General features: G+C 38.8%; 2 long non-coding RNA genes across 2 annotated transcripts; one reads left to right on the top strand and one right to left on the bottom strand.

Moving 5' to 3' along the window:
* The first annotated feature begins 301 nt into the window (after window positions 1–301).
* On the top strand, window positions 302–2,388 carry LOC112844867 (uncharacterized). Its single transcript, XR_003217620.1, has 2 exons — window positions 302–1,605; window positions 2,065–2,388. It is a non-coding gene; the product is annotated as an uncharacterized LOC112844867 (long non-coding RNA).
* A 13,201-nt stretch (window positions 2,389–15,589) lies between these two features.
* On the bottom strand, window positions 15,590–21,640 carry LOC102082905 (uncharacterized). Its single transcript, XR_002060936.2, has 5 exons — window positions 20,816–21,640; window positions 19,685–20,173; window positions 17,652–17,968; window positions 16,885–17,054; window positions 15,590–16,534 (listed from the first exon to the last, which is right to left on the bottom strand). It is a non-coding gene; the product is annotated as an uncharacterized LOC102082905 (long non-coding RNA).
* Window positions 21,641–23,907: the final 2,267 nt, after the last annotated feature.

Raw genomic sequence — 23,907 nt, forward strand, 5'->3', positions numbered from 1 at the left:
ATAACTGAGCCGCTGAAGCAGGTATATAGTGCCGAATTAACTTAAAACAACTCAGATCGGGCGATTGTGGCTCAAGAGTTGGGTGTTCGTCTTGTAATTGGAAGGTTGCCGGTTCGAGCCCCCGGCTCGGACAGTCTCGGTCGTTGTGTCCTTGGGCAAGACACTTCACCTACTGCCTACCTACTGGTGATGGCCAGAGGGGCCGATGGCACGATATGGCAGCCTCGCTTCTGTCAGTCTGCCCCAGGGCAACTGTGGCTACAACTGTAGCTTGCCTCCACCAGTGTATGAATGTGAGAGTGGTATTGTAAAGCGCTTTGAGGGTAACGAAAAGCACTATATAAATGCAATCCATTATTATTATTATTATAGATTAGCCTTGACCGTCTTAGCAATTTTTTTTACATGCTTGTCCAATTTAAGACGTAAATCAACAATTATTCCTAAAAACTTAAAATCTTTGACCTCTTTTATTTCTTCGTTCCTTCACTGGATTTTAAACTCATCATTTATCTGATCATCAGGAACAACCTAAGAATCTGTTAGTCTCACTCATTTAAACCCTCTGCTGCATTCTGTTCACCCCTGCTATCATTCAATCATCTTTCCTAATATAATATTAGTCCACTAGTTCATATATCGTTTCTCATCTTACTAAGTGAGCCGAACAAGATGATAAAATCAGAAACACAGGCTTAAAATACCATCTGGTATTCATGAGCTTCATTGCATATGTGTGTATGTGTTAGTAGGATTAAAACATTCTGTGCTTATGTATGTTGTTTTAATTACATTACCCCTTTTTCTGAAACAAATCTCTGTTTACTACACCTTCTTGTTTCAGAAACATCTAAAGAAGAAAGTCTCTATTGTAGTCAGGCACAGCTAAATTCTGCTTGTGAGTTAACCTAGCTAACCACACTGTGTGTTGTTAACACCTTCAACATGTACCCCCTGGTGATGTGTGCCACTTCCTCTATGTCCTCTATTTGTACCACCATATGGAGAACCACAATAGCCACACACATCGAAATACAGAATTCTTAGATGCTTAGATAATGAATTGTAGAATAAATTCTCCATTTGTAAAATAATTTTAGAATTCCACATTAACAAAGTGAGTTTCGAAATGTTTTTTAAAAACCTCATTACCATCCTAGGGGAGCTAAGATGGTAATGAGGTGCTTGAAATGTTGTAGGTGGCTGAGTTTATACTGCTACCATTGAAACTGATTGGGACTCCGTCTTTGTGGATCTATGGAAGTCCATATATACAGGGTGTAGCATCCCCTGGGTAAAGGCGGTGAAATGCAGGGGGGTCAGTGATTTTTTCCCTTTCAAGTTCTTGTAGGCAACTGATGACTTTGTTTTTGTAGTTGCTTCTGTCGTTTCACCTTGAAGCTTCATAGGTATTGTTGTCACTGAGGAGTTTAGTCATGTTTATTTGATCTGCTTCTTTTTGTCAGGGATAAAATACACATGTATACTTTTTGTGTCCCAGCTGAGTAACAGGAGGAGAAGAGTGGTGGTGCAGCAGAGGAACAATTTCAGCCATTTGGACTCAGCTCAGCCACTACAGAGGAAACAATGACTTCAACACAAAAGGTGAGAAAAACATCACAGTTACACTGTTATTGAAACTGTGTGTACAGCTGGTTGGTTTTTTAAAAACCCATTAACAGCAGCTTTATCTTTTCTACCCTGGGCTGCTCCATATATACAGAATCTACATTCACAACCAAAAACCACAGAAGTTGCAAGAAAATACAAAGATCATATTTTCTCTACACACATTGAAACAACAATATCATCAGTTGAATTCAAAAACTTTTCTGAAGTAAAAGAGTTTCTCTACTGAGATCAATATTTCTTCAATAATGTCATTTTCATTACAACTCTCATTGTAGCACATCATTGTAATGTGATACTATCACCAGAAGGTGGTGGTAACACACCTACAATGTGTTTTTGTTGACATGTTTGATTCCACTAATGGAGGGAGTTTCAGTTTGTTCCACGACTGCATTTCACTCACTGCCTCTGTTTGTATCTCTGTCACTGCAGGACCAACATGGAGCGAGAAGTCAGCGCTCTCAGGAGGCCGACAAACCTCACAGAAGAAAGGGAGAGAAAACATACACCTGTGACGAGTGTGGGAAGGGTTTTACTGGGAAGGGTTTACTAAAACAACATCAGGTCATCCACACTGGAGAGCGACCGTTCAGCTGTGACTTGTGTGGAAACTCTTTTAACCGGGCTGAAACCTTAAAAAGACACCAAGTAATGCACAGTGGAGTTAAAGCGTTCAGTTGTGACTTGTGTGGAAAGTCTTTTACTCTGGCTCAAAGCCTGAAAACACACCAAGTCATCCACAGTGGAGTTAAAGCATACAGTTGTGACTTGTGTGGAAAGTCTTTTACCCAGGCTCAAAGCCTGAAAACACACCAAGTCATGCACAGTGGAGTTAAAGCGTACAGTTGTGACTTGTGTGGAAAGTCTTTTACTCTGGCTCAAAGCCTGAAAACACACCAAGTCATCCACAGTGGAGTTAAAGCATACAGTTGTGACTTGTGTGGAAAGTCTTTTACCCAGGCTGGACACCTAAAAACACACCAAGTCATCCACAGTGGATTTAAAGCGTACAGCTGTGAGTTGTGTGGAAAGTCTTTTACCCAGGCTGGAAGCTTAAAAACTCACCAACTCATCCACAGTGGAGTTAAACCTTACAGCTGTGACTTGTGTGGAAAGTCTTTTACCCTGGCTCAAAGCCTGAAAACACACCAAGTCATCCACAGTGGAGTTAAAGCATACAGTTGTGACTTGTGTGGAAAGTCTTTTACCCTGGCTCAAAGCCTGAAAACACACCAAGTCATGCACAGTGGAGTTAAAGCTTACAGTTGTGACTTGTGTGGGAAGGATTTTACCTCGGCTCAAGGCCTAAATAAACACCAAGTCATCCACAGTGGAGTTAAAGCGTACAACTGTGACCTGTGTGGAAAGTCTTTTACTCTGGCCCAAAGCCTGAAAACACACCAAGTCATCCACAGTGGAGTTAAAGCGTACAGTTGTGACTTGTGTGGAAAGTCTTTTACCCAGGCTGGACACCTAAAAACACACCAAGTCATCCACAGTGGATTTAAAGCGTACAGCTGTGACCTGTGTGGAAAGTCTTTTATCCAGACTGGGAGCTTAAAAACACACCAAGTCATCCACAGTGGAGTTAAACCTTACAGCTGTGAGTTGTGTGGAAAGTCTTTTACCCAGGCTGGAAACTTAAAAACTCACCAACTCATCCACAGTGGAGTTAAAGCGTACAACTGTGACTTGTGTGGAAAGTCTTTTACCCAGGCTGGAAGCCTAAAAACACACCAACTCTTCCACAGTGGAGTTAAACCTTACAGCTGTGACTTGTGTGGAAAGTCTTTTACCCAGGCTGGAAGCCTAAAAACACACCAACTCTTCCACAGTGGAGTTAAACCTTACAGCTGTGACTTGTGTGGAAAGTCTTTTACCCAGGCTGGAAGCCTAAAAACACACCAACTCTTCCACAGTGGAGTTAAACCTTACAGCTGTGACTTGTGTGGAAAGTCTTTTACCCTGGCTGGACACTTAAAAACTCACCAACTCATCCACAGTGGAGTTAAAGCGTACAACTGTGACCTGTGTGGAAAGTCTTTTACCCTGGCTGGACACTTAAAAACTCACCAACTCATCCACAGTGGAGTTAAACCTTACAGCTGTGGCCTGTGTGGAAAGTCTTTTCAATATCCGCATCAGCTGAAAAAACACCAACAGATCCACACCAGAAAGTAACTCTACAAGTGCAGTTACTGTGAGGATGTATTGATTTTTATCTTGTAATTTTAACCTGATTGTTTGGAAGAAGTCTGATCAGTAAACTTATGGAGTTATACTGAATGAACTGTTTGGAAAAATGAAGAATCATTTTCTCTCAGTAAGCTGAGTGTTGTAATGTAAACAGACGTTGGCAGAGATGCTCTTTATTTCAGGCGACGTTCAGATTAAAAACTTACACTGTCTTTGTTTAGAAGTGGAGCAAAGCACATGGATCCAGTTCTCAACCCTGTCGTCACTGTGGTGGTGGGAAAGAGTTTCTCTGTGACCTTTGTAGAAAACCTTCCAATCATCAACGGGACCAAAAACTACATCAACGTAGACACACTGGAGACAAAATGATCTACTGCAAAGAATGTGGGAGAGGCTTCCACACACCAAGTACATTAAAATACATGACCTCTTCCACAGTGGGGTCAAAAAGCACATCTGTGACCAGTGTGGGTCATCTTTGCACACTGGACATGAGCTCAATGAAAAAGCATAAGCGAATCCACACAGGAGAGACACCATACAAGTGCAGACACTGTGACAAAAGCTTCTCACAATCAGGTCATCGTAACAAGCATGAACGTACACACATGGAAGTGAACTTCAGCTGTGACCAGTGTGACAAGAGCTTCAGGAATCTCAGTCCATACTCCGAACACAAACGATCCCACGCTGTAAATAAACTGTTTCACTGTTACCAATGTGCAAAAACATTCACTTCATTATCTGCTCTGTGCAAACATCAGCCTGATCATGCAGGACTGAAATCACTGGATCACAATGAATCTGAAGAGAGAGAAAGATCCTCTTCTGGTTTCAGGGTCAGACTTAAAAACCTTGAGATCAGGCTCCACAGAGTTCAGATGGAATCTCCTGTAAAGAGTGTCAGCTGATGTCACACTTGGATCTGATGAGGTAGCTCTGATTTCTGGACCTGCAGTGAATAATCCTGAATGTTACGTTTAGGAAGCTGCATGTATAGATATGCATATCAAGTTTATGTTTTTTCCTTTGAGGGATTTGAATTCTCTAAAATGTTATCCCTGTTACATTTTAACCTTTGTTCCCTTAGGACACAGTAGTGTTTAGTAGTTGTATTCATTTTATGTGTTACCTCAGTTAAATTTCAATCCTTCATTCATATTTAAACTTTTGCTGTGGTAATCCCTTTTCTTAAATCCTTTTCTCCCAAAACTGCAAATGTTTTCACAGCAGTTGCTTTTAAAACTTCCAAAATGAACTAAATCTGTCCACCAGCTTTGAAACAACACCTGCTGTGACTTTATGTCCAGAAAAAAGAAACTCAATCTAAACTGGTTTTGGGCTGTACTTCCATGTAATGCCAGTTTGTACCAGAAGATGAAGCAGTGAGTCAGTGTAACATTTATTTAATTAGGCAAAGAACACATTCATTTTCACAGTGGCAGCAAAGAAATGTTGAAAGTTATAAACAGCAGCACACATCAGGACCATTTTAAAGATCACAGGTGACTTTTACTTAATTCAAATTCCTTCAATTTTTTGGCTCCTCCTTTCACTTTAGTGTATTTACTGTATCCTTGAAGTCCACATGTTGTTTTTTTAATGAATTCATTTTGATCCACATGTTCTGCGGCTGTCTTCCTGTTGATTTGAAGTTTGTTTTATGAAATCCTGATAATGTTAAAGCGTTAGTTGTATTTGATGAACTCTGTGTAAAGTTTGTCTGATTAAACAGTTTGGTGTGAAAAATTAAGAAATGGTCTCAGAACAAGTAGTTTGAGCCCTGATTTCAGATTCAAACTAATTTAACTGTTTTCAGTGGTACATGTGGAGGTTTATCAGAGGAGGCGACTTGGCTGTTCTCCACTCACACAGCACAGGGTTCCTGCAGCTCATTAAAAACTCTGAAATGAGAACAAAAATATTATTTCATAATAAATATTTGATATTTATTATGAACATTCACCATTAAAGACAGGATGTTAGGAAAAGGACAACATTTTCTCTCCAAGTTAAACAGATTTGCAAACTGTCTGTAGGTAACAACTTAACATATTAATTTACTTTTTACATTATTTCCTTCAAGAAATCGAGCTGCTGGTAGCCATGTGCTCATCGTGTGTCACAGGACCAAGAAAGCCTCATTAAAAAGCAAAGATCGATGGTCGCGTTTTATATCATCCACCCTTTAGTCCTATTATTTTTAAGTAGGTTTTTATTAGAATTTAAACATTTAAATCACTTTATGTTCAAGACTCTGCTCCTTTCTGCTGATATTAAAATCATTAACTAGTATTCAGGGACTAGTCTACAGAAAACACATAACTAACCTCTTCACCTCTTCCCTCTTTTTTTTTTACTGAAAAGTTATAAAGTTTGATGAAACTCCAAAACCTCTTAATATAAAGTCTGGAACTCTTTTGCTAGATTGATAGAACTTTATTAATCCCTCAGGTAGGTTCCTCCAGGAAATTCAGTTTCTATTTAATTCCAGGTTCTCCCACCTCTCCTCCTCCATCAGCCTCCACTGCCTCCCTTTCCTCCCCTTTTCCTCTCCTCCTCTCTCTGTGATGGTGTCTGTTCTCTCCATAACTGGGTTGCTGCTGCTGGTCATACTGCTACTAGTGCTGAGACGATGCATCCAGAGAAAAACTGGAGGTGAGACACATTCTGCTCACACTTCATGTTGACACATCAAACCGTTGTTTTTTTTAAACAAATCACCTTAAAAAATCAGTAAATTATAATCTCCATTTTTGTGTTTTTGGCACTTTGAGCCTAATTTCTACAGCCCACATCTCAGACAGTCACAGCTCACACTAACATCATCTAAGTGGAAACAGAGCAAAGACAATCGCTTAAAAGCTGCCACATGCTGCATGTTATTTCCACACATCTGTCTCTGTGAGGACCAGTTTGAGCCACAGACCATTTACATTTTTAACTGAGATTTAATTATGACTTAATCTAAGCTACATGCTGTATTTGTGCATCAATTTCTACAATAGCATTTTATGATTAATGTCATATTTGAATATATACATTTGTAACCTGTACACAGTTTGGTTAGTTTTTCCAGTGTGTGTGAAGTGAGATGTTATATGTGAGAGTTGTGGTCAAAGAAAGCTGATGTGAGCAGTTCAGTCCAGTTTCCTGTTTTTTGAAAGAAAAGATAGAATAAAATTTAAAAAGTGTTTCTGACTGCAGGTTTTCCTTCGCTTTTCATTTTAAACACGTTTCGCCTTCATATAAATATTAATCTTGCTGAATCAGCAGCATTTAAAGTTCTGCTATTAATGGAAAATCTTTGCATTTGATTTTGCAGTGAGTGATGCTGTGACAGCTGCCACCTCTTCATCAGTGAGAAGAACATCAGCAGATGATGGAAATGGGTCAAAGATGATGAGAGGTACAGCAGAGCGATAATCCTCTCGTGCTTCCACATGAGGCTCTGTGAGGTGCATGGCTGAGGGTTTAGAACATGTGTTTCATGCATTTTGGTTCAGGTTCCTTTAGCATGGACTGCAGGTTCATCCCCTGGTTTTTCATCAGGTCAGGTTGATCAGTTTCTTTGTCTGGACTGAAAATTGCTTGCACATAATGCACAAAGATTTCAGTCCACTGTTAAAAATCTCCTGCATTAAAGATGTTGAACCAGAGCCAGAAACAATGAAATCCCTTCTTGTAATTCTCACATTAAAGCAGCTCCATGTTTTTATTCTTGGACTATACTAGCGTAGCTTTGAATATTTGCAGGTTATAATAATCTTTGGTGCAGCACTTCATATAACTCCTGTCACATACTAGTCAGGTCAAGTATAATTAAAAAAAAGTTTTACTTTCACAGGTTTGCAAAGTGCTTATTTTACATGATGCATTGTGTAAGACTGTTACATCATTGTGCCAAGTGAGCAGCTCTGTGGTCATTAGGTTTCCTGTTTTGAGAGCTAAACCGAGCAGAGGTGTTAAGGTTGCTGCATGTTAAAGACAGGCTGTGCTGTGGCCTCACATTTGCCGCTGGTATTCCTGGAATGTTAAACCTTTTCTCACCCTAAAACACGAGTTCTGGGTCAGTCACATGACTTTATCATGTTTTGCAGAGAGCGATCCAGCGGCAGTTTATTCTTCAGTGCACAGAACATCTGACATCAACTATGCACAGATCCCCATCAAGACAAACTGCAGACAGAGAGGTACAGCTGCTCCTCTTTCATGCTCGCTGCAACACCCCCCCCCCCCCTTTGCGAAAATAAAAGGTCCAATCCTTAATCAAATAATAAATCTTAGTTCTCAGCCTGCAGCAGCACATGAAGGTGATTACATGATCCACAAGCCTGACAGGCTCACTACAAAGATATGAAGAGATTAAACACAAAATACACACAGCTGCTGGAGAAGAATCTTGGTTTGCGCGTGAGTCTAAAAGTATATGAAGTAAATATAGAAAGAAAAAAATGTGGTATTAATTTGAAAGTGGTGTGAAAAGCTCTGATTGGTCAGTAAGACTGGAACGGCGCTATTATAAAGCTGAGACAGTCATTTCATCTGTGATCATCAAAGTTTTACATAATTTTCTGCTTGTTGTGAAATGTTAGCTTCATATATCAAATACTTTTAACGATACAATCATGTGTATTTTAAATGATCAGCTTGTAGCATGTTTTCACACATTTTAAGAAATTCATGTTTGAACATGAGTGTCTTAAAACCTAGCCTAAAAAAATCCCATTTTTCTTACTGTAAAAACGAACCAGTATATGCTACACAGTTAATGCCTCTTAGTATATCTTCAAATAATGATTAATTTTATTGCGAATTAGAGATGGTCCAGCAGAAGGTTGACGATGACGTACGATGGAAGGACTCATGAAACAGAGGCTTATAATATAATATAGAGCTTATAATATAGCAAAGCATCAGAGTTCTGTCATTCAAAAATAAAAGATCTGACTACTACTAGGACATATTTATATATTTCAATATTAATTGTTAGAATTCTGAGATTTATTTATTGATATTTGTGTAAGACAGTTTTGTGGATATCAACAAACAGAGCCGGTGCAGTTTTTTTTTCTCATGTTTATCTAAACTTCCTCCAATCTGTGTGTTTGTGTTCAGATCTTCCATCAGAGCCAGCAGTCATCTACTCCTCACTGAAGCTGACCCACACACCTACACCACAGTGTAACCAGTCTGACCAGTGATGTCCAACTGGCTGCTAAACACATCCCTGCGCTCCTCTATATATTATATATTATTTATTTAATCATATTCTGTGTGTGTTTACAGTTGTACAGCTGCACTGGACCAGTTTGAATGTAAAGCTCAGGATGAAGTGCAAAGTCATACATTCACTGAATACACCTCTGAAACATTTGAGATTCAAAAATGAAGCTTGTTTTCTTACCTAAAGAAGAGTCAACAGACGTCAGCCTGCATGTTTGTGCCTGAAGAGCTCATCTTTGAAAACAGCTGCAGTCTCAGATATTAACAATGGATTTTGGGTGTTATTGTTGTTGTTAATTATGTTTTTTTTGTTACAGTGTCACTTTTACTATTGTTATTACCATGGCTGTTACAGTTATTGTTAACATTGTTGTTATTATTGCTACTATTGTTGTTCTAAATGTTGTTAATTTTATTACTTTGGTAGTTAATGTTGTTACTGTTACCTACTCGAATCAACTTGCAATGGTTCGCCAGGGTTTTCCTTTAGGTAATACTACCTGGTACCAGATACTAAAATAATACCTGCTCAGCCAGGGTTCACGTGACATTGTCAGACTGCATACCTCATATTTGCTGGTTAACAGCATCACTCAATGAGTCATGAGAGTGTCTCTTTCACAAAAATCAAAAGCGCCATTTTGAAACCTGGTAAAGGGGAAAATGGCGACAAAAACCAGCACCGAAGCGCCCCCGAGTCTGACAGAAAGCCACAGACCAATTCTCAGTTCAGTTTCAGTTTTATTTGTCATATGCAAGTAAGCACAGGGTCTACATTACAATGAAATGTATTCAACGAACAGAAAACAGTCACTCAGCAGAATAGTACAGTAGAAAATAGTAAAAAAACAAAATATTTATAAAATATACTTAAAAACAAAGTAAAAAATGTTAACAGACTAAATATCACCTGTAAGGGTTTTTATTTTTACTTAAATACTAATAAAAATGAAGTGACCAGTGCAGAGTGCATGCAGTGGCGGTCTTAGCCTGTTTGCCCCCCCCCCCCCCCCCCCCCACACACACACACACACATATGAAGAGAGAGAGAGAGTATGCATAGTATGCAAACGGCTACCAAACAGCCATCATAATTCATCATACAATGAGAACAAGACAAATCAACAATGACTAATTAATATTAAAAACTGTAACATAATGTATTGTTTGGAGTTTAGTCTGTTACTGTTACTATTTTTACCATTTCTTCTTGGAGCAACTGTAATCCACATCATTTCCTTAGGGATTAATAAAGTATTCTGATTCTGATTGTTTCAGGATGACCTGCCATTATCCAATGACACATCTGCTTATCTGTATCTTTTGCTCGTTTCTCCTCCTTTTCTCTTTTTTCTAAACTGAGCACCTGATGGCTTTGAACTTTTCTTGTCCATCTTCCATTGGTTTTAATTTTGCACTCCAGTATGAACACAAATCCCTCAACTCGAGGATCACCACAACATAACCTAATAGACCTACACCTTAGTTCACAGATTCACTTTGTCTAGGGTGCATTTCTGAGATTTCACACAACCCAGGATTCAAATCATGAATACATAATGGGCTTGGATTTACAACATTATAAATGAAATGTGCTCTATTTGGAAGCAGCAGGGCCCCTCCCCTTTCGACGGGTTGTGTGTGAGACTTTAAATCATCAATTATAAATTTTAAATTGTCATTGATCCCGTTACCCCGAGTCCTAAAGTGTATATTTATTTTCTTACTCTTCTTATATTTATTGTTTGTTTACTTGCACTGCTAACTGGAGCCTCGTCGTCTCGTCTCTCTATATACTGGACTGTATGTAGCGGAGGTGACAATAAAGTTTACTTTGACTTCAGCAGCGAGCAGGCGCACCGAGGGCTCTCGCGCTCACTTTTCGCGTATAGAATTTCGAAAAAACATCGGTGCAAATTATAAGTCTGTATCATGATGTCTGGTGTTTTCGTGTTTGTTGGTTTGTTTTTATTTTGTTTTATTTTGCTAGTTGGTTATTAGATGCTGCTCCAGCCGGTCAGAGAATCCCCCGCCGCCCCGCCCTCTCCTCCCTGTGCCGCAAGCAGCAGGCGCACCTCGCAAACGGAGGGCGCCCTTACTCCAGCAAATGGGCGAAGGAAAACCGATCGGTACCTATGCCATCCCCAATATGCGCTGGCATGATGTCGGGGCAGCATTTTTTTTTTTTTTTTTTTTGCCGATGCCCGTGATGCCGCCCCCCACCACGATGCCGCCCCGGGCAACCGCCCGTGTCGCCCGTATCTAAAACCGCTACTGATTGCATGTATGTACCTGTGAAACTGTAGGACAGCTTCTGTTTGCAGTGTTGTGGTTGTTGGTAAAAACTGTAGTCTTGTAGTCCGAGCAGGCAGACTCCTGTAACTTCACTGCTTTCACCAATTCCACTATCACAATTCTGTCAGTAAAGCTAGTGTCTCCTCTGTTGAGCAAGTGTACAGTTTGTAATGCAACACAAACCTCATTCTGGTTCAGTGTAAGCAACACAAAAACCTGTGGGAATTTAGAAGAGATATGACATTAGTATAATCAGGATGCACTCAGATTTTTTTCTCTTCTCCTCTTTTGACAGTTTTTTCACCATTTTTTTTCATTTGCTAGGCTCAGTCTGACTACCGGTAGCATGAGGTAGTGATGGTGGGATGAAGCCCCGTGAATGTGTCAAATCTTTCAGGCCAATTGCTTCAACAAAATGCAGATCACACGAAGACACCCAACAGCACATTTGGAAGTACAGCTGGTCAGCCCTGCTGTGATAATACATGTGGGCTACATAACAATCGATATATAAACGTAACGATGTATCAATTATTATAGGTTTTTAATGTTTGATTCTCATGTGACTTTATAACAAATTGATCTTCACAGATAATAAAAATATCCTGATGATATTTTCTTATACATTTATTATTTTGGACCTATAAGTGTTAAAAGAGGACGAAGTCTCCTTAAAAGGCATGGAGTTCTTTTTACTTGTTTGACCAGTCGTGCAGTACATCTGGAGATTGCATGTACACTTGATACAGACTCCTGTATAAATGCTGTGCGGAGGTTCATCTGTAGACGAGGCCCAGTTTCAACCATCAGGTCTGATAATGCTACAAATTTTATTGGGGCGAATCGAGAGTTGAAAGAAAGTTTGACTGAGCTGAACCATGCCAAAATTCAAAAGGCTTTTGTTCAGGATGGCATGAAATGGAACTTTAGCATCCCAGCAGCCTCTCACCAAGGCGGTGTGTGGGAGCGCCTCATTCGTTCAATAAAGAGTATTTTAGCCTCAGTTCTCAAAGAGCAAGTTTTGGATGATGAAGGACTCCAAACAGTCTTCTGTGAGGTTGAAGCTATATTGAACGACAGACCCATTACTAGAGTTTCAGATGACTCAAATGATCTTGAAGCACTGACACCCAATCACTTGTTGTTGCTGAAAAACAAACCAGTTTTACCACCAGGACTGTTTGATCCAAGTGATCTTCATGTCAGGAAAAGGTGGAAACAGGTATAGTACATGGCAGAGTTGTTCTGGCTTTCTGAGTACCTACCTCTGGCGAAAGTCTTAAGTGTAAACCAGTATGCAAAAGGCTTGGTGCGTTCTGTGAGACTACAAACAAAGACTAGTGTTTTGGAAAGGCCAGTGGCAAAACTTATTTTGCTACTGGAAGCCTCATCTTGAAGAAAATCAGCAATGAAGATTAAGGACCTGCTTAAGGGAAAAGCTCCTCCTTTTGGGACTTTAAGGTAATTGTGATTGTATGCACAATTAGGGGCCGGAGTGTTGGAGCTATTTGTTCTTTATTTGTTAAAGTTTGTTGTTAGTTTACTTATATTTTGGGGTTTATTTACAAGTTTATTTGTAGGGTAATATTTGTTTCAATGTTTTGTTTGTTTGGTGTTACCTTTTTTTAATATAGTCAGTAATACCTGCAGGGCCATTTTGTTTCTATAAATAAAGTGGTATAGGACCAGCATGCACTGGGGTGGGCCTATGGTTTTTTACCAGAGCAGGAGAAGCAGCAGGAAGTAACAAAAATGGATCTTGTTATTGCCAAACTGGATGAATAAACCATAAAAATGCAACATTCAAGTTTGGACAGTGGACTTCTTTTGCCTGCGTACGAAATATTATCTCAGTGCAGCAGTGGCTTGTGGATTTTTAATTGTGGGATGTTTGGTTGGTCAAACAAAAGGAATTTCCACTACAGATGTTAAAAAGTCCTCTGGCCAGGGCATGCGTTACCTGCATGGGAGGAGCTTGATTCCCCCAGGGGCCAACAGCCAATCAGAGTGCTCACCCGTTCTCTCCTTGCCGTGGCAATTAAAAGTGTAGTTGGAGAGTAACGCTGCTGCAGGCAAGTTATGGACTTGAGTTGAATCGGACTAAGGCGGGCAAGTGTGCGTTCATAGAACCAGTAAGTCACGTTGGGAACGTATTTTATTCTGTTACCGTTATTGTACCAATGTAGACATCTTTTACTATTATATATATTAATATATATATATATATATATTAACTATTATAGCCCAACAAGTTACTTATAGCAGTGTAAATATGAGCAATCACTTTTTGGCAGACAATCACTTTTCCACAAGAGCATCTGGCTGCAGCCACTGTGGAGCTCCACAGTAACCGGATACACATGACCTCCACAGTCGCCGGAAACACGTAACTTCAGTTAAATCGACTTTGACAGCGAAAACTAAATTGCGTTTTTGCTACTATTGATGCTGCTGAGAAATAAAAATGGTTTTAAGTGGGGGGTTTTTTAACACTCTGGGTTTGTTCAAAAAAATTCACCATCCCCTAAATTGTTCGTGGCCAAAAGTGTACAGTGGTCCCTCGCTATAACGCGGCGCACCTTTCGCCACACTCGCTGTTTCGCTGATTTTTTTTTTTTTTTTTTTTACAGCACATCGTGTTGTGCGTTCTGATTGCTGTAGACCATTGTCAATCAATCTAGTCCAGTGTCTCCTGTACAGGAGCGGTCCCTAATAGGAGTCCTTTGGTACCGTTCCGCGAGAGTTGAGGCTCCGGTGTGAAATGTATGGTTGTAGTTGTGTGTCTTATTTTGAAAGAACTATTTACGCGTTACCATAGCGACCAGAGAGCGTTAAGAAGCAGAGATGTCACTGTGATTGTTGTTGGCGCACAGCTCAAGTCACGTTTATTATTATATTTACAAAATACCACAGTTTCTTTTTTATTCTTTTGTTGTATTTATCCGCGACACCTTAAAGGTCGGTCCCTGAAAATATTGTCTCACATTAAAGTGGTCCGTGGTGCAAAAAAGGTTGGGGACTGCTGCTGTACAATACAGAATGCGTTTAGCTTGTCGAATTTACATAAATCTTCGATCGCTAGCAGTGTAACTCTGAAGTGCTGTACTGTATGTTTGTAGGTTTTCTCCCAAACAAACACAACAATGCCGACGATACGTTTTGCACCCTCAAATGCACCTTTTGGTTTCTACGAAGGTTTGAACTCTAAGAGTGTTTAAACAAAAGAGAAAAGTGTGACAATGTTCATGCCTGTCTGAGAAAAGTGTATAAAGCATGTAGTGAGGGGTTTTACAGTCTTAATATCTATAATCATTGTAAAAAATAAAGTTGACTACTTCATGGATTTCACCTACCGCGGGTTATTTTTAGAACGTAACTCCTGCGATAAACGAGGGACCGCTGTATTATTAATAGTAGAGTCTGGGACATCTAATTGATTAACATCAACATTGATTATTATGCACTGTTATTTTTGTTCAAGGAGAGCAAAAAATATAAAACTCTCTCTCAGCTTGTTTGTTGCCAAAAATGGCCACCTTTTGTGTATGTTCACAAAATGCTATAAAATGTATATTTCTTAAAACATTTATCTACTTTTACCGACGTGACTCTTTAAAATAGCACCAGTCCTTTTCATCAAAATCAAAATTGTATCTAAATTTTTTACTCTTTATAGCCAGTTAGGTTATATATTACCATTAACTTTTCAGATAAAACGGTGATAAAGTCCTAATGTTTTCATGAAACTTCCTTTTTTTCCCCATCTGAGCATCGGGGAAAAGGCTGTCTTGCAATTGTTGAGGTCACTAGTGTGTGCCCCATTTCTTCCAGGATCACTCTCTTTATAGGTTTTAGTGGACTCCTAGTAGTGTGAAGTGGTTTCATGGGACAAAGGCATTGTATTCCAAGATCTGGGAGATTGTAGAAATGAGCAGTGATGCCCTTCCTACCATCTTTCCAGAAAAATAAGTGATCTGGAAGCTGTTAGGCTTACTTACAGCAACAGCACTTTCTGCACCTGCATAAACTCCCGGACACATTTACTAACAGTGTTTGTTGCTGTATGTGCTGCAGCTTTGAATCTTTTATTAATATATATTTTGTTAATATTTTGGCTATGGTGTCTTGTTATGAAATGTACAAGAGTAAAAGTGTTTTTAGCTTGTGCTTCAAAGCTAAGTTTGACTGGGAAACTCAAATCTCAATAGCCAGTATCAACAAAAATTCACTGCAGTCTGTGTAATATTTGATGCGTCATTATTTATTTCAGTCTATCTTGCAAATACATATTTGCATTGCAATGTCATGCACAAACACACACAAGTATTAGATCCTTAAGATCAAACCTATGTCATTCTTTTGGTCCACTGCAGTGTAGTCGTCAAAAAAACAAAACAAAAAGAGAAGTCAAGTGGCCACAAATGGCCAGGATAGAGCCCAGATGGTTGATGCGTAAAATGTATAAAAATATTATTGATTACAGGGTAATATATTAATGTTAATATCAACAATAAGCTTTTTACTCTGAAGTTACAAGTATAAACAATGCTGTTGCATTTACACTTAATTTTTTTACTATAAGTATGGACATGGAAACAAGTGGATATTTAATAACACGTTTAACTGGAATTCTGTACACTGAAAAACAAACAACAACACATAAAAAACACAAACAAACAGCCAGTGCCTTCACCTGTCCATTAAATGTCAAACATCGCATTGACCCATAGTCCCTGCTCATCAGCACAAGCTTTTAAAAAGAGCTCCATGTCCTCTGCAAACTGAAAAACAAAGAGGAAGAAGTCCCTCTACACAAAAACACTGCAGATGACAGGCCAGGCAAACATTTATTGATCTGTTTGAATGCCTCCTCATCATGTGAGCCTTGAAGTTTTTTTTAAGAAGACTAAGACCACAGTGAGGGGGTTTCATTTTCAAGGACTTTCCACAAGCCACAGTTTCATTTAGCACAGAGGGTAGAACACATGAATGTTCTACTGAAGATTCAGAAAATGGTTTAGATACTGGAGACAAGACATCGAGAGGGAGATGGGGCTCCTCGGAGAGTTCAGTGGGGAGCAGTCCTGAATGATGACATGAGAAAAATTGCCTTGCCATATCCCCATGCTGTATTACTGTCATGTTACAGACAGGGCAGTGAAAGTGCACCGGTATATCATTTTGTCTGTAAGAGAGAGAAAAAAACAAAACAAACAACAACATGTAATTTAAATGTAGTTGTATAGAATGCAATCAGTTTATCTAACAATCGGATTGTACATATTAACAAAAATATCCAAGCCATCCTCAATAATGAAAGCAAAATGGTATGGATCACAAGAGCTGTCAAGAAATGTGGTGAACAGGAAAAAAAAAAAATATTTAATGAAAACATGCTTTTTTCTCTCGCTGATGAATGCACTGAACTGTACAATGTGAAAAGCAACTTTTAAGTCAACAAAGAGACTGTAGAAGTGCTGAAATGAAGAGCATATTTATAACTTTAACTATGAGGTATATTTAATACCAACATACCTTTTGAAAGGCAAAGCATTTTTAATGTGTCCATTTATATGCTCCTCAATCTTTGCCTTGACAGTAGGGCTGAAAGTGGGGCACAGAGGGCAGTGAAAGAGTCTTCTGCAACATGTTGTGCATTCCTGCAATTCTGGCTTGGAGGCAGAACTCCAAATTGATATGAGCATCTAAAACAGAGAGAAAAACAGATAAACACCATATACACATTTAAGTTCAGGTTTTAGCAGAAATAAGACATTACAGTTAGCATGTAAGAGATTTGTGGAGAAAATTCTTTACAAAAACATAATTTACAAAACACTTTTATTTGTGACATACGTATATATTGACATATAACAGACAATTTAACAAAGGCTAACTAAAATCTGGGCAATAAAAAAGCAGAACAGAATGGAATAGAGAATATTAGTATTTATACATATATAAACCTCTTTGTGACAACCTTTACAATGTTTTTGCAGGTGGAATGAAAGACATGAATAGTGCAATATGCAGTAAATGGAACAATGTGCATTGATGTTACAGATAGTGAAAATTAGTTCAATAACAAGCAAAAAATAAATACGTTTGAAACTGACCACTAAATGCTAACCAGAGGTGTCAAAAGTACACACATTCCTTACTAAAGTTTAGATACTTCGGAGGTATGACAGTTGTTGTAACGCTAACAAAGTGCCAACATAATCAGTGTAAGCAAACTAGATGATTCCTAAAATTATATAATTATTAACGGCAAATTTATACATAAAAGACTCCGTCCCAACCTTTACGATCCACTTGCAAGATTTCCGCAGTCGATGATCCACGCAGGAACGTATTTCTGCCTACTGTGGAGGTCACGTGTTTCTGGTTACTGTGGAGGTCACGTGTTTCCGGTTACTGTGGAGCTCCACAATGGCTGCAGCCAGACCCTTCTCCACAGCCCCGGTGTTCCAGCTTAACTGTTTTTTTTTGGGGGGGGGGGTTATGTTAACCGGTTTGTTTACATATTCCACTCTCCGTGTTCCACATGTTGCATTTGCAGATTCTCATTTTCACCAAATGATCGTCTCTTTCCGCCTGGTCTTGTGTGTCTGTGCTTCTGTAACATAAAGAACGAGCTGACATTTTTCTCACGACACCAGCGATCAGCTCAACAGGCCCTCAGTTTACCTGCATGCATCCTCTTCCTCACCTGTCAGCTGTTTAATACCTGCTGCTAATTCAAGAAACACGCCCACGTTACCTGGTGATAGTCACAGTTTAACTTTGCTCGATATAACGCAATGTCGGCGCATTTTTCTGCACAAGATAAGTATTTTTTTTTCCCCCGAGCGCAGAGCTGCTGGAGCTGGTTTCCCAACAGAGCACTTTATAGGCGAACCCACTTTATCAGCGGCTGATGTCCAATCACCGCACACAGCTTTGAAACCTCACCTGAGTTTTAGCTCTCAGTGGTTAAACGCTGGACTTAATTCACTCAGGTTCTGTCTGTCGGGCCACGTTTACTTCGCTGTTTTATTTACAACTGAGCAAATCGGTTTGGCTGAGGTTAAAGTTACGTTTCATAACTGCAGAGTTTTACTGAAGTTTAATGGTTCACTGGCACATGTGTTAGACTGAACCATTCGCTTTTCTTTATCTGGTGTGTTTTGGATTTAACAGTGAATTTTAAGATTAAACTGACTTTTAAAATGTTTTTATACAAAGAGGAAAGAGAAGGCGCATTTCCACCGAGAGGAGCAGAGTTTGCAACAGCGTGTTCATCATGCAGACTGCAACCTGGACAGAAATATTACATCATCTGTTTTTTAGTAGTTATTCAACTGTATTCTAAGCACCAGCTATCTGTTAGAATTTTTAGATTTTACTTAACTAAAAATAAATGAGGTTAACATATAATTTGTGTGATTTTTTTTTTTTTTTCCCCAGTCATGTTATGTTTAACTGTCAAAGGTTTGTTACAAACTATGAAACACATCGTGCAGACTTCTGGATGTTAGAAGAAAACTAATACTGCTCATGAATGAGACTAAAGGCAGGAAGGTGTCCTTTAAAACTAAACATGTTAATAGGACCTCCCTATTTATATCATAGTTTATGATATAGCAGGTGTATTTCAGTAATAGCCTACTGATTTCAGTGTAGTGGTGAACAGTCACACAGCTCACGTGGGCGTTATCTGTGATACTCCTTAACTATAATTTATCCAAGTTAACTTCAGTTAACCACTCAGACAGTTCTTTTCTTTTCTTTATACTGTAGACTTTCACGTCTCTGGAATAGTTGGTAGTAATAAGGATGGTTTTCAGTAAAATCATATAGATATGACCCATGAATTATTCGTAGATGACTGTTAGATTAGTCAGCTGTGAAACTGTGTGTTAACTCAGAGAGCTGAAGATATCGTGGATATGCTGACCTCGTTCCGTGGTGTACAGGGTCGTTTACCCTCATGATTAATATTCACAATTAAAATATTAGCCGAACATCATGAAGTCTGTATGTGTTTCATAGTGTCGAACAACCTTTGTACAGTTAAAGCCAGCAGTTACTACATGACGGAAACACCAACGTTATCTCTTTTATGCGTTTATACACAGGTCACGCTGATTACTGAACAAAAACCCAAAGATCAGCTGTTAATCGGATTTATTTGCTCTCTCTCCTCCTTAAACATGTTTTTAATGTTAGTTATAATTCAGATTTGGCGACTGAAACAGGTATGACACATACAAACATCAGGAAATAAAAACCCGGTAAATATAACCTCAGTAAATGAGGTCAGTGTACAGTGGGGGTTATGGCAGCTGTGTACCTGCGCTTTGTCAACGGTAATAACAGCTCGATTGCTTGCGAGGCGAGCGGGTCTATCCCACGCTAGATAGATAGATAGATAGATAGATATTCATATCAGGGTTTACGAGTGTGTTGGGAATTTTGACCATTCTTCCAGAAGCACATTTGTGAGGTTAGTGCTAATATAATTTTCTTAGGTGTTAATAAAATATTGTGACTCTGATATCCACAGCAACTTTGTTAGTATCGTCTGCTTGCTAACATGACATTGTTGTAAGTTGTAACTGTGATTACAGGATCAGAGAAGAGAAATGCTACATACAGATGATACTATGATGATACACATAGCTTTAGAAACTTTTTTTCCTGTAGATATTTACAGCTACAGTAACAATAACCATAACACCAAGGAGTCCGCATGACAGAATTAACACAAAATTTAAAAAAGATAGATTCTTGTCTCCTCCATCCTTGTGTCCTCTTTCTTTGGACTCTCCTTCTGTGAAACCTGCAGAGCAAAAAACAAAACAAAGGTTTGAGGACTCTGGTACCAGGCAGACTGAAAATAGCTCTTGTTTTACACTTTTAAATATCTGTAACATTCGGTAGAGGTGATGTCAAAGCTGCTGGCAGTGAGCTGGATGTCAGAAAAGTAAGTAGTGAATGTGTCTGCAGCCGTTTGGTTAATAACTGCAGGGTAGCATCTCTGTGCTGATGTTTCATACAACTTTTATCCGTTAACAGAAGCAGAAAAAGACCATTCAGCAGCTTTAGACAGAGAGTGTGTCACTTTTGTTTTCTTTTTCAAACTGTTGGATGTCTATCATGTGCAGAACCTTTCAAAAATAAATGCATAAAACAAGCAGAAATATTTAATTTAATTCAGATTTAAATCACAACCCTCAAGGTGCTTTACATTGTAAGGTAAACAAGTGTGGTATAAGAATCCACCCACCACAACAGGAAGCTTCTTATTGGATAAAACTATTTCCACATCACATAGAAGCAGAAGGAAAATGAGCCCACTGTTGGAGCCTGCTGTGAGGATTTCATGAGGCACTGCTTTTAGCATACACAGAGGACCACTCTGAGCATGGAACAGCAACCCTTATAAACAGCTGTGCAGTCAGCTCAACCTCTACAAACTCACCTGTGTCTGTGACTGTGAGGTTGATGGAGTGCTTGAACTCGCTGACGACTCTCTCGTCATTTCTGGTGCTGCTGGTTGTAATCTCACACTTGTATATTCCCGTATCACTGACCCTGACGTTCCTCACAATCACAGTAACATCTCCATCCATCATGGATGAGTCTCTCAGCTGCACTCGGCCTTTGAAGGACTCGTGCTGGTAGTTCTCGTACGAGCGCTGGTCTTGGAAGAAGAACACATAACCCTGTGAGATGAGCTCCGGTCTGCTCCACTCCAGCAGGGTGATGTGTGCATCTCTGGGACCCCAACACTGAAGAGTGGCAGCTTGTCCAGGCCTCACTCTGAGCTCTGTGTGAATGAAAAAGAAAGAGGAGAAAAACAAACATTAATAGCGCGTTATACTGCACGTCATGGACACGCATTATGCAGAAGAACACGTTGGACTCCATGTCTACCACCTATACTTCAGCAGACACAGTCACAACCTGAGACCTCTGACAGCAACACTACGGATCACAGCAAGTACTGAACTCTGAACTGTTCTTGAGTTGTAACAAGTAGAAGGTCAGAGTTTACAGTGTCACAATAATGGCTCTCAGCTCGTTAGATCACCATGGTAACTCATTTTCTGGTTTTCTAAAGACCTTTGGTTTAAACCCAGCTCCAATAAAAGTATTCATTATTAACAAATAGTATACATGTTTCATTAATGTGTTTATCGGTTTAATTATTGCATACATACATCTAACCTACATCATGGTTAGAAAATAAATCAGTTTGCATGTATTATTTGGGAAAAAATTGGGGTTTTATGATTTTTTCCATTTATGAGTTCTTAGGATTATGTGAGCTAACTGGTAGTTAAAGGGTTAAAATTCTGAATTTGAATGAAATTTTGATTTTCATGAACAGCACTGATGCTAATTTAAAAAATTAAGTCAATGAAAGTGGAATTTATTTTAAATATATATTAATTTTATAGCATTTTGTAAACGTAAACAAGGTGTGGCCATTTTTGGCCACGAACAAGCTGAGAGGGAGTTTTTATGTTTTTGCTCTCCCTGCACAAAAATAACATTGAATAACTAGAAAGTGCATTTTCTGAAGAAACTGCAGTGTGAATGCTTGAATCTGAATGTATGCACTGAAATGAATTAATTGCTGAATTTTGAGTTAAAAATAAAAATGTTGAATGAGCTGGAAAATGCAGATTTATTAAACTGAAAACAAAAGTGCAGAACTTTTGAAAGCTGATGTTCACACAGAAGAAGTTGGAAAATAGCTGAAAAGTTTTTAAATTAAAATTTGGAAAACCTAAGAAATGAGAACAGAAAATTTAGAGTCAGAAAACACCTGAATGAATATTAAAAGTTCATATTCTTTGAATCACTGAATGACTAAAGTGTAATCCCTACACTTGGATCCACACACTTTTAAAGGTTTACATCTCTGAGCTTTGAAAGACATGCTGTTGGAAAGAGAAGAACGATGGCTTCTTTTTGAGGGTAAAATGATGGCTGTAGAGCAAACACTGTGGACACAGCAGCAGTTGAAAGAGAAGTGTTTAAGATGAATCTTGGCACAGTGAGAGACAGAGCTCGTTAGGCAGGCAGGTGTGAGCCTGGTTGCTATAGTAACTGCACCCAATGGCTCAGTACACACGCACACAGACATGCACCTCACTTTTGCTGCTTAAAATGAACAGAAAAGTCAGGCCGAAACAAATCGCTCCCAAATGAAAAGTACAGGTCCTATTGACGAAATTCTTTCACCGTGAGCGGCAGCAATGTCCAGTCTACCTAATTCTCAGTTTTCATGCCTGTGGAGTTTATTATATGGACGTGGTGACAGTGTAAAAACACCATGCTCTTCTGATTTTCAAACGAACCTTCTGAGCCATTTTAACATTAGAGTCTATGGAGGAGTTGGAGGGAGGAGGCTGTGCTTTGGTGACATTTATGAAAGAACCATAACACCTAGTACAATAGTAAACACATTGGATGAAAGAGGACAGCGATGGCTACGTTTTGAGGGTAAAATCATACCTGTAGAGCAAACACCGTGGACACAGCAGCAGTTTTAAAAAAGATTTTAAGATTAATTTTTTTGCTCCTCTCACTCTAGCAGTTCAGCTGTCTCACTCTAGCCCCAACATTCCGTCCCATACACACCCATTATAAACTCTGAAACGGCTGAAAAAACATCATGAAACTTAAACTGGAACTGAAGAAAAAGTATAACAGATATTGAAAAGATAAATACAAGTTGAATAGTTGAATGTCTTGTCTTCGTTTTAAAGTTTGAATGGTAGCTCTATGTCAACGTATGTTGAAGTAGATACAGTTTGAAAATGAGTAAGTTGAATGAGGATTTGAAGGGTCTCCCCATTGAAATACATGGGAAATTTTTGTTGAAAAAAGTTGAATAATTTTAAAAATATAAATGTTATAAATGAGAAAAATAGAAGCAGTCGTGTCCAAAAGAAGAGGAATCTAACGGTGTTTGAATGGTTTTTCTAAGTTGAACGGTTTTGAAGGAGATAGACTACAAAAAACGTACGGAATATATAATAAAATATAATAACTAGAAAGTGCATTTTCTGAAGAAACTGCAGTGTGAATGCTTGAATCTGAATATATGCACTGAAAAGAATTAATTGCTGAATTTTAAGTTAAAAATGTTGAATGAGATGAAAAATACAGAAATTTGCACCTGAAAACAAAAGTGCTGAACTGCTAAAAGCTGACAAGCACAGGGAAGAAGTTGGAAAAGAGCTGAAAATGTTTTAAATGTAAATTAGAAAAACCTAAGTAATGAGAAAAGAAAATTTAGAGTCAGAAAACATCTGAATGAATATTAAAAGTTCATATTCTTTGAATGACTGAATGACTAAAATGTGATCCCTCCACTTGGATCCACACAGTTTTAAAGCTTTACATCTCTGAGCTTTGAAAGACACAGTGTTGGAAAGAGAAGAACGATGGCGACGTTTTGAGGGTAAAATGATGTCTGTAGAGCAAACACTGTGGACACAGCAGTAGTTGAAAGAGAAGTGTTTAAGATGAATCTTGGCACAGTGAGAGAGAGAGAGC

The sequence above is a fragment of the Oreochromis niloticus genome, unplaced genomic scaffold, assembly GCF_001858045.2.
Source record: "Oreochromis niloticus isolate F11D_XX unplaced genomic scaffold, O_niloticus_UMD_NMBU tig00001759_pilon, whole genome shotgun sequence".
Taxonomy (NCBI): domain Eukaryota; kingdom Metazoa; phylum Chordata; class Actinopteri; order Cichliformes; family Cichlidae; genus Oreochromis; species Oreochromis niloticus.